This window comes from Schistocerca cancellata, chromosome 4 (genome assembly GCF_023864275.1).
Source record: "Schistocerca cancellata isolate TAMUIC-IGC-003103 chromosome 4, iqSchCanc2.1, whole genome shotgun sequence".
Lineage (NCBI taxonomy): Eukaryota > Metazoa > Arthropoda > Insecta > Orthoptera > Acrididae > Schistocerca > Schistocerca cancellata.
The window spans coordinates 760,380,414-760,393,996 of NC_064629.1; positions in this window are offsets into that span (position 1 = coordinate 760,380,414).

The window sequence follows — 13,583 nt, forward strand, 5'->3', positions numbered from 1 at the left end:
TCATGTGTTTAACTTTTTGCCCCGTCTTTTTCTGTCGTAAAATTTTTGTGTTTTGTACCGTTTTTCGTAATTTTAGTGTCGTAAAATAATGGCAGAATTTGTATTCTCTTTCATAATACAGTGAAATTTCATCATTTCTGTGATGTGCCGTAGTTATTTTCAGTGTAATATACAGGTTGTTACAAAAAGGTACGGCCAAACTTTCAGGAAACATTCCTCACACACAAAGAAAGAAAATATGTTACGTGGACATGTGTACGGAAACGCTTACTTTCCATGTTAGAGCTTATTTTATTACTTCTCTTCAAATCACATTAATCATGGAATGGAAACACACAGCTACAGAACGTACCAGCGTGACTTCAAACACTTCGTTACAGGAAATGTTCAAAATGTCCTCCGTTAGCGAGGATACGTGCATCCACCCATCGTCGCATGGAATCCCTGATGCGCTGAAGCAGCCCTGGAGAATGGCGTATTGTATCACAGCCGTCCACAATACGAGCACGGAGAGTCTCTACATTTGCTACCGGGGTTGCGTAGACAAGAGCTTTCAAATGACCCCATAAATGAAAGTCAAGAGGGTTGAGGTCAGGAGAGCGTGGAGGCCATGGAATTGGTCCGCCTCTACCAATCCATCGGTCACCGAATCTGTTGTTGAGAAGCGTACGAACACTTTGACTAAAATGTGCCGGAGCTCCATCGTGCATGAACCACATGTTGTGTCGTACTTGTAAAGGCACATGTTCTAGCAGCACAGGTAGAGTATCCCGTATGAAATCGTGATAACGTGCTCCATTGAGCGTAGGTGGAAGAACAAGCTAAAATCAGCTCTAACATGGAAATTAAGCGTGTCCGGACATATGTCCACATAACATCTTTTCTTTATTTGTGTGTGAGGAATGTTTCCTGAAAGTTTGGCCGTACCTTTTTGTAACACCCTGTATAGAAGTAAATTTCGCATCGTCATTTCGAAATATCAGGGTCACAGTGTAATGGAGAAATTTTAACGAGCCATATTTCGTAATTATAATTAATCTGTTGCGTTGTCTGTACCTTCATGTGTGTGTGGTACCAGCAGCTCACGTTTTTCTACGCGTTTTTTGGTCTTAACGTTGGATCATCGTTTCTGTGTAATGTTCACGTCTTAATGCCAGTGTCGTAATTGTATTCATAAAAAAAGCACTCTGTCTTCAGGCCACGAGTGGCCCACCGGGACCATTCGACCGCCCTGTCATCCTCAGTGGAGGATGCGGATAGGATGAGCGTGGGGCCAGCACACCGCTCTCCCGGTCGTTATGATGGTATTCTTGACCGAAGCCGCTACTATTCGGTCGAGTAGCTCCTCAATTGGCATAACGAGACTGAGTGCACCCCGAAAAATGGCAACAGCGCATGGCGGCATGGATGGTCACCCATCCAAGTTGCGACAACGCCCGACAGCGCTTAACTTCGGTGATCTCACGGGAACCGGTGTAGCCACTGCGGCAAGGCCGTTGCCAATTGTATTCATATTTTTGCTATTTGCGGTAGTTGAGCCAAGACACTTCCAGCAGTATAACACTCGAACGTTTTTCTTTTTCTAAAATACGTGTGTAGCGCAAGAATCCGATAAAATGGATCGTTTTTTTTCCGCCACCATCTTGTGTGACGTCAAAACATGATTGCCTGAAAAGGGGGGACCGGGGGTGGGAGGACATGTGAGAGGGTGCTACCTTGATCCTGATCCTGACAGCCTATTTGCATAAGTACGAATAAATTAAAGTTTCCCATCTCCCTCTTTGCTGTACTATTTATAGCAAGTTGCAGTTTACGAAATTCGCTTCATTAACTAATCTTGTGAGTATTAAACTGACCGTTAGAACACAGAGTTCCCCTGATAATTATGATCTTCTTGTCAACAAGAATGTTAGTGTTCAGATTCTGTCTATCGGAAGCAAGCGACACAAATGGCTGGTGTAAAGACTTTTCCTTACAGTTTTTGAATTAATTCTTTCCCATTCAAAATATAAAAGTTTCTTCCGTATAGAAATGCTTTGCGTATTTTTTTCAGCAAAAAAGCTTGGATTCACCCGGTTTCCCAAGTCTATTCACAATCAAGCAATCTGCGGGCGAAGAGCGGAAGCTCTTGGGTTCATTAGTTTTATTCTGTATAAATTCTCAAGACTGATAATATTGCTACACTTAAGAATGGACATCTCAAGGTCCTTACTGTAAGCGTTACGTGCATCATGATCAATCTGTGTGATGTTCTCTTCAAAAAACTCGTCCATCTACGCAACGTAACCTTTTTTATGGATGACAACAGCGGTGCTAGCCTTGGCTACCCTGACTGTCAAAGATTCGTTGTATCCAAGTTTTAAAATAACTGAATTCATGACAGACAGATCCCTACTTGGCATCATAGTTTGAAATCCATTCTCTATAAAATCACTAGCTTCACAAACAAATTTTAGTTTATCCGTCCTACTGTCAACCATGTTATCAACTGCTGTTTTCAAGTTAGCTATAAGGTTAGTAACCGTTGTGTCGTCTAACCGCAGTTGCAGATTATGTTTAATCTCTTTCGTCAAGAGCTCTCCAAAAACGGCTCTGAGCACTATGGGACTTAACATCTGAGGTCATCAGTCCTCTAGAACTTAGAACATATTAAACCTAAATAACCTAAGGACATCACACACGTTCATGCCCGAGGCAGGATTCGAACTTGAGACCGTAGCGGTCGCGCGGTTCCAGACATAAGCACCTAGAACCACTCGGCCACCTCGGCCGGCTAAGAGCTCATCCTGGTGAGCATTGCAGACAACAGATGGTAAGCTGACCATGAGTTTATAAATAAACATGCCGACAGTGTTCTATGTCTTACGTTGGGCACACTGGCAGTATGTTCATAAGGAGATTTCAGGAACATATGCCCACTAAAGAATGTATAATTGAACGTAACTTCTCGTTCGCTGAGAATTTGAAAGGTAGCAGACACATAGAACGCGTATCAGAATCGTTCCATAGTTTTCATCGTGCACTTTCATAGGGAAACTGGAGATTGTGAAACACTCTCATGCAGCTAAAAATTTAAGTCTTGCAGAGAAATTTATTACTAAGAATCAGAAGTTTTATGTTTCAAGGATGCGAGCTAACATCGCAAAGATGTTGGGGTTCACATGCGGCTCCTCTTCGTCGAAATGTCTTGGCTCAAACTCGTCTAGGGGTTGAACCGAACGTATCGCATTACACGCCCTAAATTAGACACTTGTGACCCTTTGGTTAAATTGTATGGCTGATGGTAAGTTTGCGAAATATATAGTTAATATAACATATAATAACAGTAATAATAATATTGGGATCTAAATTACCGACCCATAAATGATGTAGGCCACACAGTCGCGATTTGATCAGAATAATGTTTATTCACAAAGCAAACTAACAGTGAAAGTGGTCGTATTTAGAGTTACTGTTACACTCGAGCACATATCCATTTGACACAGTTCGATCATTCACAGTCTCATCGCGAAACACAAGTCCAATGCTACACCTCGTTATTAACGCGAAAAGTTCGAGTTCATACCAGGCGCACTGCTGCTCACCGCTCAGAGACTAAGTTCCGCAATACCACTCAACGCGAAATTCTCTAAGTGGTGTAAGTAGGCTGTTTAGGTTTTCTTAGCGCTCTGTATGAAAATCACTGGCTGTGCTGTGTGCAGTCTGTGGCTGGTTGGCATTGTTGTAATACTCGCCACTGTAGCGTTGTCAGCTGGATGTTAACAGCGCGTAGCGTTGCGCAGTTGGAGGTGAGCTGCCAGCAGTGGTGGATGGGGGGAGAGAGATGGCGGAGTTTTGAAATTTGTAATACTGGATATTATGAACTGCTATGTATATTATGATTTTTCAACACTATTAAGGTAAATACATTGTTTGTTCTCTATCAAAATCTTTCATTTGCTAACTATGCCTATCAGTAGTTAGTGCCTTCCGTAGTTTGAATCTTTTATTTAGCTGGCAGTAGTGGCGCTCGCTGTATTGCAGTAGTTCGAGTAACCAAGATTTTTGTGAGGTAAGCGATTTGTGAAACGCATAGGTTAATGTTAGTCAGGGCCATTCTTTTGTAGGGATTTCTGAAAGTCAGATTGCGTTGCGCTAAAAATATTGTGTGTCAGTTTAAGCACAGTCATGTATAATTTTTCAAAGGGGATGTTTCATATGTCGTTACGCGATCGTGCAACTAATAAGCAAGAATGTACAAACAACAACACTGCGTCGTCCGTTCACTATAACAATGCATTCGTAATTTCTGTTTAAATAAGTTCTCTTGGTTCTTGACTGGATATTTAACTTCAAACACTGTTGCATGTTAACAGATACTAAGTCTGACAAAGCATACTGGTAATGTAAAGTGAAAAGTTATATGGCAAAGACAAAGTTAAAAAGCAGATTATCTTTCAATAAATGGTTTTACATGTGAAATGTGGTGTAAACCTTTACTCTTCGTATTACGCAGAGTTTCAACTTGAACGCAATTATCATGTGGTATACGTCGGATTCTGTAAGGTCATTGTAAACTAGAAAGAATTTGTGACTCAAGTGTTTCTTCTTATGTGACAATGAATGAGCTTTAATGAGAACTTTCTGACCAATATATAATTTCTTTGCATTTGCTTTACCGTGTAGTTTTCTCCTTTTGTTTGCTGCAGATTTTATATTTTTAAGAGACAAGTCAATTATGTCTTTGTGTCGAAGTTTACGTGTATTCGGGAAAGGTACAAGCTCTCTGATTCTGTTCGGTGGTTCTTCATTCTTTAATACAAGAGTAGGTGGTAAAGCAGTGGAATCACGAGGCATTTCATTCAGCACATTTTGAAATAAGTGTAAATATCTGTCCCAATGCTTTGTCAGACTTAGTATCTGTTAACATGCAACAGTGTTTGAAGTTAAATATCCAGTCAAGAACTAAGAAATTACGAATACATTGTTATAGTGAACGGACGACGCAGTGTTGTTGTTTGTACATTCTTGCTTATTAGTTGCACGATCGCGTAACGACATATGAAACATCCCCTTTGAAAAATTATACATGACTGTGCTTAAACTGACACACAATATTTTTAGCGCAACGCAATCTGACTTTCAGAAATCCCTACAAAAGAATGGCCCTGACCAACATTAACCTATGCGTTTCACAAATCGCTTACCTCACAAAAATCTTGGTTACTCGAACTACTGCAATACAGCGAGCGCCACTACTGCCAGCTAAATAAAAGATTCAAACTACGGAAGGCACTAACTACTGATAGGCATAGTTAGCAAATGAAAGATTTTGATAGAGAACAACAATGTATTTACCTTAATAGTGTTGAAAAATCATAATATACATAGCAGTTCATAATATCCAGTATTACAAATTTCAAAACTCCGCCATCTCTCTCCCCCCATCCACCACTGCTGGCAGCTCACCTCCAACTGCGCAACGCTACGCGCTGTTAACATCCAGCTGACAACGCTACAATGGCGAGTATTACAACAATGCCAACCAGCCACAGACTGCACACAGCACAGCCAGTGATTTTCATACAGAGCGCTAAGAAAACCTAAACAGCCTACTTACAGTGGTTTCACTTCCTAGTAGATACCTACAGACCGACCGTCAGCTTTTGCGTCTCAACCAGCACTGTACACTTTAGTGTCTCCAGCCCAACTACCCGCGTTCGCGTCTGCACCAGCACTACCCCCCTCTGCCCGTCCCCGGCCACGTTTCCCGTGCGCCGAATGTCCTCGCTCAACTGACTATGGCATTTTCCTTTCCTAAAGCCGTCCATCTGATTCCCTACAGCTTATTCCACATTATCTTACAATTTAACCTATTTAAATAATCAAAGCTTGACAACTTTCACGTTCTAAGGAAAGTTACAATAATATCCATTACGTAGTAAACGTTAAATTCTTTTACATAAACCAATACAATTTCCTTTTTAACGGTGAATGTCACGGCCAGTAGCCTTGCACCAATGTGTTTTCTGGTAAATAGATAAAGAACAAAGTAACTATTGTTCACTAAACTTTACAACTAATATTCTATTACCTAATGATTCAATAAGGTGTCGTGCTGTCATTGTTCAATGCGTTTTGTGTAGAGGAAATGATGATCCGATGCTTAACTGAAAATACTGATAATTTAAATTCACTATACCTTTTAAACAAATAAAGTTACAGAGTTGGTATTTACAACATTTGTCATTTTAATGATGCGCTTCTATATGGAATATCGATCGTTAACTTCGACCAAAGTATTCAGATTTTAACATTCAGGTTTTGTTACAAAACTTGTTAGTTTTACTTCAACAGGATATCCTAAACTATTATAGATATGATCAATATTGAAGTTTTACTGGGATTACCATGAAAATGTCCGCTCCTGGTAGCTGAGTGGTCAGCATGACGGCTCGTCATACCCAACGGTCCAGGTTCGGTTCTTAGATGGGTTGGAGATTTTCTCCGCTCAGGGAGTGCGTGTTGCGTTGTCCTTATCGTCATGATTTCATCCCCACCGACACGCAAGTCGCCGAAATGGTGTCAACTCGAAAGACTTGCACCAGGCGTACGACTAGCCAACGGGAGGCCTAAGCCACATGGCATTTATTTACCATGAAAATTTATGAAGGATGGTAGATTAAAATTATCGTGGCTTCATTCCTTGAATCACTACAGAATTAAATAGTTTTCCTAAATGTTTCACTTTATGGACGATCTTAGGTCCGCCATATTTAACACGGCTACACCTCCTTGGTCACAAACAGCTTCTACGGGGTTTCCCAATGACATAGGTTCTCGTCTGTCTCACTTGCACACTAAAGCGCTTAGGCATCATTCAGCACAATAGACGTCTGTGAATTTACCCATCTCATGGTGAATCTGCGCTTTTTGTGGCATAAGGTCCTGGACGACAGGGTTGGTTTCACAATTCATGAGGGCTGACTCTTTCGGCCATATACTCAAATCAGAGTGAAATGTTCGTTAACTCACAAGGTTGACAATTTTTCAAAGACTCCCCATTCATACATAACTGGAAGAATGCAGAAGGTCGAAATTTAATTCATACTTAAGTCTAAGACTGCAGAAGGTTGAAATTAACAGTACAGATAGTCTGCAAAATTCAGCAGAGTCCTGTAACGTGGGAGGTATCAAGAATGGTGTCCCACAGGGTTGAGTCATGAGCCCCTTATTTTTCTTAATATATATTAATGACTTGCTATTCTATATTCATGAAGATACAAAGCTAGTTCTTATTGATGATTACCTAAGTATAGTAATCACACCCAAAAAGCAAGAGTCAACTTAGGAAATTGTAAACAATTCTTTCAGAAAATTGGTAAGTGGTTCTCTGCAAATGGATTCTTACTAAATTTTGAGGAAACACAGTTTATACAATTCTGTACAGTAAATGGTATAACACCATTGATAAATATAGGCTATGAACAGAAGTCTGATGCTAAGGCATAATACTTAAAATTTCTGGTTGTGTGCATTAATGAGAAATTGAAGTGGAAGAAACACCTTGACGCTCCGCTGAAACGGTTCGGTTAAGCTACTTAAGCTATTAGGGTTATTTCAAATTTTAGTGATAAACATTTCAGTAAATTAGGCTACTATGCTTATTTTCATTCACTGCTTTCATATGGCATCATATTTTGGGGCAATTATTCACTAAGAGAGAAAGTTACCATTGCACAAAAGCGTGTAATCAGGATAATAGCTGGAGCCCATCACAGATCACCTTGCAGACATTTATTTAAAGAACTCGGGATGTTTGCAGTATCTTCGAAATACATATATTCACTTATGAAATTTGTCATTAATAACCCATCCCAATTCAAAAATAACAGCGAAGTGCGTAGCTACATCACTAAAAGAAAGGTGATCTGCACTATTCTGGCTTAAATCTCACTTTGGCACAGAAAGGGGTGAATTATGCTACCACAAAAATCTTTGGTCGTTTGCCAAATAGTGTTGAAAGTGTGACAGAGAGCCAACCAACATTTAAAAGCAAATCAAAAGAATTCCTGAATAACAACTCATTCTACTCAATAGATGAATTCTTAGATATAAAGTAGTAACTGAAAATAATAAAAAAAGAAAAAAATAATTATTTTGTATAAAGAAAACTTATGTTAAAGTGACACGTTCCACATCATTACGAAAGGTCGTATTCATGATCTATGGAACAACGATTAATGTATGTATGTGCGTATGTATGTCAGTCTATTTCTTTACTCTTGATCCCAAAAGATGGCACCATATATTAGGTATTTTATACCTTCTTTAATTGCTTTTACATCCGTTTTATTTGAGTAGCCTACTTTCACACTGTTTTAAATCCATTTTTCATTTGCATTGGCTTCAATAACCAGTACAAGTTTTACTTTATTCTTATTTATTGTACTTCCAAACATGCACATCCTTCCAAGCACAACTTCCGTCCGCTGCATCGGCAACCTCCTGCCAGGCAGTCTTACGTAGCGTGCATATACGTGGTCATGTATTTCACTCTAAAAGCTCTCCTCCATCCGAACAGGCGTTGGAAGGCCCAACGGTACCGACCGGCCGTCGTGTCGCCCTCAGACCACAGGCGTCACTGGATGCGGATATGGAGGGGCATGTGGTCAGCACACCGCTCTCCCTGCCGTATATCAGTTTACGAGACCGTAGCCGCTATTTCTCAATCAAGTAGCTCCTCAGGGTTGTCTCACAAGGGCTGAGTGTACCCCGCTTGCCAACAGCGCTCGGCAGACCGGATGGTCACTCATCCAGTTGCTAGCCCAGCCCGACAGTTCTTAACTTCGGTGACCTGACGGGAACCGGTGTTACCACTGATGCACGGCCGTTGTTTGATGTATTCACAGCCACTACGATATATATTCCAATATTTATGTTTCAAGATTAGAAGTATGGCCCTATCCCAGCATAGCTGCATACATTCAGGCCACTATGTATCTGACTTTTCGTTGCTTAAAAAAATCTTCTATTGTTGAACACTCGGTGGATACAAAAAATTTTGGTTTAAGACTAATACCTTCTCCGCAGCTCATAAACGTAAGTCCTCCTTCACCCTGGTTTTTGTGGTTTTAAATTTTTTACCCTCTTCTCGTGGTGGATAGGACAGTAGCTCTAATCTTTTTCCATGTATTTTCCCAGTTATAAATTCTGAAGGTGCCCCGAAAAAGCGAAACATATCAATAAAGCTCTCTTGTTATTGCGACTTAGACTGTTTCTGTTACTGAAAATGAATCACTAAGATTGCTGCAGCAAGGCCACAGTGCTGGAGTATTTGAATTCATTAAAGGTTGAGGATGGTATTCATGTAATTTAAATTTTGGGTAGGTAGTACCCGTAGAGACCATTTTGGCCAATCCAATGTATTTCGCGCCAATGCCAGGACGGTAGTAACAGTGAACAAAGGCGGAAGGCGGAAATTCGTCCCAGTCATCTCACAGGCCCTACCGCTAATGATAACAATACTGCCGTGTACCTCTAACCTTCTCAAACTCTCAGCTTTCCCTTTTATATAGCGATTTGACGACACAGTTTCTGGCGACAGAACCGAGTGCAACCAATTCATCTCCACCTTTTGAAATTAAGACAGCGGGGGCAAGATTTCCTTTTCGCGACTTGCGTTATTCGGTTTCCCCAAAAACATTCGCTTGTCAATCTCTACCGGTCTGTCTGGACAGACAACAATACTTCCTTGAGTACGTTTCTCCAACGATATAACTACAAGAGCTTCTTTATACTTCGAAATCAGCAATACCTCCTTCGTCCTAACACGTATCAATTCCCCTGTGGCCCCCATTTCACCGTATTGTGCTGAATGGTGTAACACTGAAATTTCGCACTAACACCTGTTACAGATAAGTGATCTCATATGTACATCCGTGATCCACCTGCTCTTAGTTTTATCCTAACTACGTGGAAAAACGATGCTAAATTACTGTCTGTCACTTCCGATGTATATCTCAGTTCGGCCAGGAACTGTTTCTCCACAAGGCGTAATCCTGACATCAACGAGGATCTTCCCAAAAAATAGCCACGTAGAAAGGTATAGGCCGTCATCCCCTCCCTCCTTTCGAAACGAGTAATTATAGACAAGTAGAAAACAAGACACAACAACAAAAGGACCTAACAATACCCCTACATTATTAAAAGAAAAATACGTATGGCAGTGATATAACAAAATGACACTAAGTACATCCGAACACAACACATAATAAAATATACTCATAGAAGGCCAATATTAAGAATAACTCTAGCACTACACAAAACATTCCACATAATAAAACGCTATAATTAATTACGTGACCTTCAAACATAAGACATGTCACGTGTCTTGTGTCATCTAACTGCTATAGGTTCTTCCTTCCTGTTGGTACCGCTTCCGCCATTAAGTTAAAATGGTTTTGCGCGACTGAGGTGAGCGATATCTGTTTTGGCAGGAAACTAATTTTACATTAACTGCTTAGGTTATCTCCACGACCTGATACAGTCCGTGATCGTTGGTTAATAATTTCTCCTTCTCTGCCCTCGATGTATAGGGATTAGTTAACAATACCCACTGTCCTACACGATATAGCAGTTGTTTGACCATGGACCTGTTCAGCTGTTCCTGGCGTTCCGGGCCCTTTGTGTTTGCTTTTTGCACGATTTTTCAAACTTCCCGTACTCTTATCACAAACTTCGCTACCGATTTGCAACCTGGTCCCAACTTCGGACTTAAAACATCAAAGGGGGCGGCATCTTACTCCTGTACACCATCTGAAATGGGGAAATGGATGTTCCCGTAGGAGCCTTTGAGTTCTATGTACAAACCACATATGGAAGATATGTGTCGTGTGAAGCATTCATATTGAAACTTAGCAGTTTCGAAAGGATGTTTCGGACGCACTCCATTCTACCATTGGTCTGAGGGTGCAATTGGCTCATTCGTAACTTCTGAAAGCGTAACACATGGAATAGGTGATTCATAAGTTCTGAAACGAATTTCATAACTTGATCTGTGACTAAGCTATCATGTGCCCTAAACTTCAATATCAAACGGTTACCTAACATCTTTGTTACAGTACTTGCCTGTTGGCTGGGAATACTATCATTGCCACAAACTCTGAAAAATGGTCGATAATCGACCATGCTAATATGGAGCATCAATAACACTCCTGACAAGGTAAGAGTAAGTTACCTCAGTACATAGAAAGACAGTGAGTCTTACTAGCGAACGCTTAAATCGTAAATAATAAAGCTAAGAAATTACCGACAGAGTTTCAAGGACGATATCAGGTAGTGGAGATGACTTCACCAGCAAACGTCAAGTTGCAGTTAATAGCCCAAACGCCAGTAGTTCATGTTAGTGGGACAAAACGATTTAATGGTATCGTTGATGCACTATCGCAAGTACTTTCGCCGTTACTGCAGAAAGAGAAGCTACTGTCCACGATGTACCAAGCACATAATATAACATATGAAATTAGGTCTGGGAATAAGTAGCAGACCATCGGATTATGTGTGTTTTATTTTGTGTTAGGAGAACTAGGGCAACGTTATTTTTTGGTTTGCTGTAATGTGTGTCATTTTCATTTGAGACAAATTTATAGTCTAAAGATGGAGAGGATGCATGATATTTGCTCTCTCCAAGGTGGTGTTGACGATGACGTTCAAACATGTTATCATGAGCATAGTGTTCTTACGTGTAAGTAAGACAAACGTTATAAAGAACCAGCCTTTGGAAACTGGAATCCTGTTACCACTGCAACAAGACATACTTTTCGCAAGCCACAAGTGGTTACTGAAGCCCACATGTAGCATCAAGGAGATGAGAAATCAAGTGCTACAATTACAAAGTACAAGTTTGTAAACTTACCTACTGAGGCAACCAAAGGAGATATGCTAGCGAACATATGGAGTGAATACCCGGAATTGAAGTTACAGTAGCTGACAAGAGTAATTCCGGACTGAGTAGTGCAAAAGAAAGGAGATATTCTAGACGCTGGTGTAAAGCAACTGAAAACAGTATTTGGAAAAGTAGATGGTGAAGACATTGTGAACTTAAATTACGCAGTAAGTATGGTGCTGGAAATAGCCATGAACACAGAACCAACTGATAGTTACCATATGACATAGATTGCGCATATGGGAGAGGGAATATTCAACGTTATTAAAACAACGCATAAAATTCCAACTGAAAAAAATGAAATTTATGGTAAGAACTATTGGACCAGACTGCTGAGGTCATCGGTCCCTAGGCTTACACACTACTTAATCTAACTTAAACTAACTTACGATAAGGACAACACAAACATCCACGCCCGAGGGAGGGCTTGAACCTCCGACGGGGGCAGCCGCGCATTCCAACTCAATTACAGCAGTATATGAAAGTAACTGCGGATATACTAAACAAATATATGAAGCAACACAAATCACTTGAGTAATCTAGATGAGAGATTAGTAGTAGACAAATTACTATATGAACTACCTAATAGCATACGAGATCACAGAACAGAAATTCAGAGGATACAGAAAGCAGTTCTCCATACCACACATGGACAACTAAGTACAACACCGGGAACTCCATAACAATTTCCATTAGGATTACAGCAAGTGGAAACAGAAATTCCAACAGGGTTTCGACACGTCTTAACTCTAACAATAATCAACATAGCATTTTTGTATTACATCTCCACATTTGAGATTTACACGGATCAGGTTAGAAAATACATTTAAATACAATTTCTAGCAGCAGGGTTAGACGCTTGATACCAGTGTTATACGATTCAACGACATCTCGCCTGATTGAAACTTATAAACAAATGACTACGGATTCAAAATTGCGAGGTATTATCAGTTTGGGAACAAAGGGATGCTCACGTTTTTCCGTCAACAGAGATCTCGGCGACTGTATCAAGGAGTTACCATTTGACCAACTTCATTGTTACGATCTGAGAAGCGATCATCTGAAATCCAGCTAATCGTAAAGAAAATATAAGCTCCAGAATGAAAGAGGATATCAGTGCGACTACCATACTGTCAGCGGATTGGTAATCTTTCGATTTCTTCTACGTTCTCGCCACAAACAGCAGCAGTTTATTCCTACGCTCATTTTAAGGTACGACAAAATTAGAATTACGACAGAGTGGATTATTGATTAATGGAACGAAGTGCGGCGTAGTCGGAACACATTTTCAGCCTCACACTACTATTACAGAAACCACTATAACTACAGCCACTTGATCAATGTTGTATTTGCTAGAGAAATACCTAACTGTAGTACCGATGCAAAAACTAAGCAGCACCTTGGAACTCATCACACTAAATGAATGAATTATTTAGGAAAAGCGACAAAATTCAGTAGATCAAATGCTGCAGCACGTACGCAATACTAACAAAAATACAGATGGAATATTATTGCGGTCGGTGTATTAACTGCCACTGTTATCATGATAATAGCATTCATTTCTGTAGTTTAAAAGGAAAATCATTCATGCGATTGAAGCAACCACACACGAAATCCCCCTGCAATGGATTCATACTAGAAAGTAAGAAATTCTCGA